This window comes from Pinus tabuliformis, chromosome 6 (genome assembly GCF_031772625.1).
Source record: "Pinus tabuliformis cultivar Carrire ecotype Pingquan chromosome 6, CPIR1, whole genome shotgun sequence".
In the NCBI taxonomy this organism is placed as follows: Eukaryota; Viridiplantae; Streptophyta; class Pinopsida; order Pinales; family Pinaceae; genus Pinus; species Pinus tabuliformis.
In genome coordinates this window covers 204,529,287-204,535,286 of record NC_142292.1, presented here as the reverse complement: position 1 = coordinate 204,535,286, position 6,000 = coordinate 204,529,287, and positions in this window count along the sequence as shown.

Below are 6,000 nucleotides of genomic sequence, written 5' to 3'. Positions count from 1 at the left end.
TATCAGAATTTTTGTTGGGACATCGCAGTGCAAGTGGTGTAGTGGTTGAACGGCCATCATCTTAGCTATTCCATCGCCTGGGTTTAGTCCAGCTTGTCCTTGAGACAAGCCCAGGTGCACCACTACATTTATATTGTACCCATTTCTCTCAGATTTTATAATACATGGCTCAACAGTTCCAGATTTTCAGTGTTTTGTGGGTGTTTAATGCATGTTTTTAATTTTATGTTGCTGCATTATTTCTTTGTTTAGAATATCATTTAAGTCCCTACTTGGGAACATTACAGTGGTATCAAATCCTAATCCTTGGCTCAGTCGTGGGGTTGGTTTCCTATGAGAGGAGAAGACTGGGAGAACATCACTTACCGGAGGTAGAGGTAGAGGTGCAAAGAAAGGGAGCTGGAAATTACACCAAACACAGAGGAAAGAGGTAAAATAGTGGCTGGAGAGGAGGAAATGACAGAGCCTAAGAGTAGGGAGGAGATGGATTTTGATAAACTCTTGAGGGCTCTAAGTGACTTGGCCAAAGGGAAAAAAGACATGCTGGAGGAGATCAAATCACAAAGTCGAGACAGAGCCACACCTAGAGGGTTTCTGTGTGGAGAGACCTCTGGGGCTTCTCAGCCCTTTGATCATCCCTCACCAGAAGCGCAACGCCCTTCAATGAGTGTGCCCACTAGGGCCACACTACCCTCCTTCATGCTAATGGCACAGATCGAACTAGCACGGGAGGAAGAAACTCCCCAGATGGGGGATTACTTCAGAGAGTGGCAGGCGATGGACGAAGATTTCAAAGAATCCCTCTCCTTCAGAGATTACTGCAAGCTCAAGCAGAGCGAGAGGAACAAGGGGTATGAAGGACAGGGGACCCAAAACTATGAGTTGCAGAGAACCATAGGGAGGATGTACTTCCCTACATTTGATGGCATTGCCAAGTGCACAACTAGGGCTTGGGTTGAAAAGATGGACACATACTTTCAGCTCAACCAGATGACAGAACAGGAGGCCATTAAGATGGCAGCGCTGCACTTGGAGGGGGAAGCCCATGACTGGTGGTTTCACAGCCTAACCACTTTGGGGCATGCCCAAATAGTTTCATATGAGGACTTCACCAGGAGGGTGGTGGAGCGGTTGATCAGAGGGATCCAGAGGCATCCTTCAGGGAGCTGACACAATTGCGCCAGACATGCAACCTAGAGCAGTATTTTTCTGATTTTCTGCATGTGTCAGTGATGGTCTTGAATCTGTCCGAGGCCAGGAGGGTATACACCTTCATTGAGGGTTTGCTTGAGCCTCTGCGTGGACTGGTGAAGTCACACAGACCCTCTAGGCTGCGGGAGGCAGTGGTATGTGCCAAAGATTTGCAGGGGGGCATACCCAAGGCCAGAGCACCATTTCCTGTGGGAACCCCTTTCCCACAAAAGGGGCATGAGACTATACCCCCACCACCGAGGACCACACAGGGGAGGGGGCAGCTAGATGAGGGGACACGGAATGACCTCAGGAGGAGGAAGCTATGATTTACAGCAAGGAGCCCTGGGCACCAGGCCATAGGTGCACAGCGGGTAGATCACACTACATTGAGGTCTTTTCTGAAAATGACTAGGAGGACGAGGTGGAGCAAGAATACAGTGGGACGGATGGAGAGAGTTCAAGGGACAGAGGGCCACCACCACCACCACCTCCATAATGAGGGGAATCTCTTGCCTCATTAGTGGGAGTTTGTTAGGCCCCTATACTACTAGTGTAACCCCTTATTGTTATTAGTACAACCCACTTATTATATTGATGTACCCATGTAGTGCCCATATTGTTACTAATGTGCCCCATAGAAGCCCACTATTGTTATTATTGTGCCCTTACATTATTATTGTTATGTCGGCTCTGATTATGTTATGACCCCTTAGACTCCTATATATAGAAAGGAGGTTTTTTCATTTGTATCATCCAAGAATTTTTCATTTATGTAATGTAAAGAAGGTTGCCCCCTCGAAGAGGTTGAATTCTAAGGCGTTGATCTATCTTTCCTATCTTTTCTTGAGCTGGTTTCATAACATTTGGTATCAGAGCTTTGGATTCTAGGGTTTCGCTGCTCCAAACAGGTCATCGTGGCATTTTCGCTATAACTTTTTTTTCTGTGACATTTCAGAAGTCGCAAAAAAAACCCATTTGAGAAGAAATCGCGTTGAACCTTGGGTCCAAATTTCAGAGTTTTTCGCGTGATATTTGCAGAGATATGATCTGAGGAAGTTGGTCTTTTTGCAAACTCCTGAATTACATTCAAAACAGGTGACCTGGGGAAAATAGTCATAACTTTCTCTCTGAGCATTGGATTGAAATTTCGTAAGAAGGTACAGAAATAGGACGGACTGTAGTTTCTTGTATATCGTTTTTAGAGCCAAAGGTCGAAAAAATTGACACGTGGCACTTCATACAAATTCGCTCTTCTGGAAAGGTCTATAATAAGGTCATCTTGGGAGATTGTGCATAACTCTTTTTTGGAGAATCCAATTTGGATCAGAATGGTGGCATTGGAAAGAGGACACAGAGGGCTACTACAAATAGAAATTTCAGAACTTAAATATCCGCAAGTACAGAGTTACAGTCGTTTCAAGATCGAGGTCCTAAAATCAAGAAAAAGCAAGATGAGGAAGTTTGATGGCAAGGATTCGGTAAATTGGATACTTCAGATGGAGCAATATTTTGATCTACATGGTGTACCACTGTTACAAAAGGTATGTATTGCATCTTCATATTTAGAACCGGATCAATTTTTATGGTATAAAGGGCTTTGTTCTCGTAAACAACTTGTTACGTGGTCAATTCTCACGGAGGAAATGATAGCACATTATGAGGATACAAAGAGCAACACCTTCTTTAGGGAAACACCACAACAATTGGAAAGAGTAAAAGGGCTTTGTGACATATTTGAAAGTAAAATTATGGCAACAAGGAAGTCTACCCCTCACAACTTTAAAGATGGACGTGTTGTTTCTCCTAGCCTTCCACAACCTACAAGGGTTACACCACAACGATTGGAAGAAAAAAGAGAAAAAGGGCTTTGTTACAATTGTGATAGAAAATGCACTAAAGGTCATAAGTGTGCTGAGAAGAAATTATTTTACATAGAGTATGAAGAGGAGGAAGAAAAGGATCAAGAAACATCAAAAGAAGAGGATATATGTCAGGACCCGACCCTAGAGAAAGAAGAAATGAATCAGAACATATCTTGTAAACTATTGGCAAGAATGACCACTCCTTACACTCTTAAGATAGAAGGACATATCAAGAAGAAAAAGGTGCAAGAAGTGAAAGATCACATCAAGAAAGAAGAAATGAATCCAACCATATCTTGTAATTCACTGGTCAGAATTACCACTCCTCAAACTATCAACATAGAAGGACATATCAAGAAGAAAAATGCTCAAGAAGTGAAAGATCACATCGAGCGTCAAGAAATGAATCCGACCATATCTTGTAAATGATTGGAAGAAATTACCACTCCTCAAACTCTAAAGATAGAAGGACATATCAAGAAGAAAAAGGTTCAAGCAGTGAAAGATCAGATCGAGCATCAACAACAAGTTCTCCAACTTTTAAAGGATAATGCCACTTCAGTGCAAAATCAAATGAAACAATTGGTAGATCAACATCATGGTGAAAAATGTTTTGATGTAGGCGATTGGGTATTTTTACTGCTACATCTAAAGCAAGCTATTTATGACAAGGAAATGTTGGCAATACTACATGCACTTAAAAAATGGCGACCTTACCGAATGGGAAGACTCTTCAAGGATGAGGATGTGGAAGAATTGTTTTGTGCTATTTCTATTATCCAACCAGATTGGATAAACGAAGCAAGGGATGAATGGAAGAAGGACAAAGAAGTATGGCCACTTATTCAAAAGTTGCAAAAGATCCCAACTCAAACAATATTCCCAGATATGGAAAAGGAAGGAAAAATCATATTGGAACCTGGAGCAGTCACAGAAACAAGAATCCGACAACTACAAAATCAATCAATTTCAGAGCATCTCATCAAGTGGAAGAACTTACCCGCTGAAGATTCCACATGGGAGGACAATAATTTTATACAGAAGCATCAAGAACTACTCAAGCGTTGAGGACAACGCTTTTTGAAGGAGAGGGGCATGTTAGGCCCCTATACTACTAGTGTAACCCCTTATTGTTATTAGTACAACCCACTTATTATATTGATGTACCCATGTAGTGCCCATATTGTTACTAATGTGCCCCATAGAAGCCCACTATTGTTATTATTGTGCCCTTACATTATTATTGTTATGTCGGCTCTGATTATGTTATGACCCCTTAGACTCCCATATATAGAAAGGAGGTCTTTTCATTTGTATCATCCAAGAATTGTTCATTTATGTAATGTAAAGGAGGTTGCCCCCTCGAAGAGGCTGAATTCTAAGGCTTTGATCTATCTTTTCTATCTTTTCTTGAGCTGGTTTCATAACAGAGTCCTTGCTTCTCTATGCGGGATTCCTAAGTTTTTGACACTTCGGATCAAAGGTATAGTACAGGGACAGAGGGTGTTGATACTAGTGGATAGTGGGGCTAGCCACAATTTCATAGATGCACAGCTGGTCTAGAAGAGGGGCCTCACCATGGCAAAGTTTGAGGGACTCTCCGTCCCAGTGCCGGGTGACCGTACCATCTAGTGAACCAGATACGTGCCCTCCTTGATAGTAGTTATGGGAAACTACTCGACGATAGACCACTTCTCTGTGGTCGATGTGCCAGACACCAATGTGGTGATGGGTGTCCAGTGGTTATATTCCCTTGGAAGAGTTACGACTAATTGGAGGAAACCTAAGATGGACTTCATGGGGACAGACGATAAATTGGTGGTGTTGAGAGGTATGCAGTCTTATCCGCCTCAGATAGTTTCGGCCCACAGGATGGAGGCAGATCTTTGACATGGGGACATCCAATGGGCAGTCGAGTTGAGGATCTCAAAGGCTGGGGGACAGGCACAGTCACCACTAGCAGACATACAAGCTCTTCTGGACAGGTACGCAGTGGTGTTCAGGGACATTCCACCAGGGCAACCACCAGATAGAGGGTTTGAGCACACCATTGAGCTAGAGTCGGGCATATAGGTAGTCATCACTACTCCTTCCAAGCACCCTAAAGCATATAAGGATGAGATAGAGAAAGCTATTCAAGAGATGCTTGCTTTGGGTCACATCAGGCCTAGTTCCAGTCCTTTTGCTTCTTCCGTAGTGCTGGTGAAGAAGAAGGATGGGACCCTCAGGATGTGCATAGACTACAGAGCCCTTAACAGGAAGACCCTCAAGAATCGATACCCCATTCCCGCATTGATGAGCTGATGGATGAGCTTAGAGGAGCCAAGTACTTCTCTAATATCGATCTGTGTTTGGGGTTGTTACACAGTTTTTTGTCACTGTCCCTGTACTCCTTGTTCCATGATCCTGGAGGACCTCTACAGTGAATCCCACATGCTTTGCCTTCATGAAGAAACTCCCATTGTGTCCCTCTTCATGAGCAGATCATTTCCCTTTTGCACCATTTCCCCTGAAACTTTTGTTTTGCCCAATTTACAATATCGACGCTAATAGCCTTTGTCTCCCCCGCATTGATGTGCAAAGATTAGCACTACTCCTCACGCTGACCAGAGCGATTGAGCTGTGCTTTAGTCGTGTTGGTCCTGTTATGGAAAGTTTTTTAAATTAGAGCCGAAGCTTCCAGCTCTAGAAGCTCCGTAACGGAATTCTGGTAAATGATTTGGCTGGATGGGGTCAAGGATGATAGTTTAGGCTCTTTTCCCCTAATGGAACTACCTCAAGGGATAAATCCTTCTCCCATGAGAAGAGGACCCATCTCCCATCCATATTTCCTATATAAACCTCCCTTCTTCCCAAGCACAAACTAGAGGGTGAATGTTATAGTTGCAAAGTTTTGATGCTATTTTGGAGTAGACAAGGAAGCTATTACTAGTTGTAGCTATCT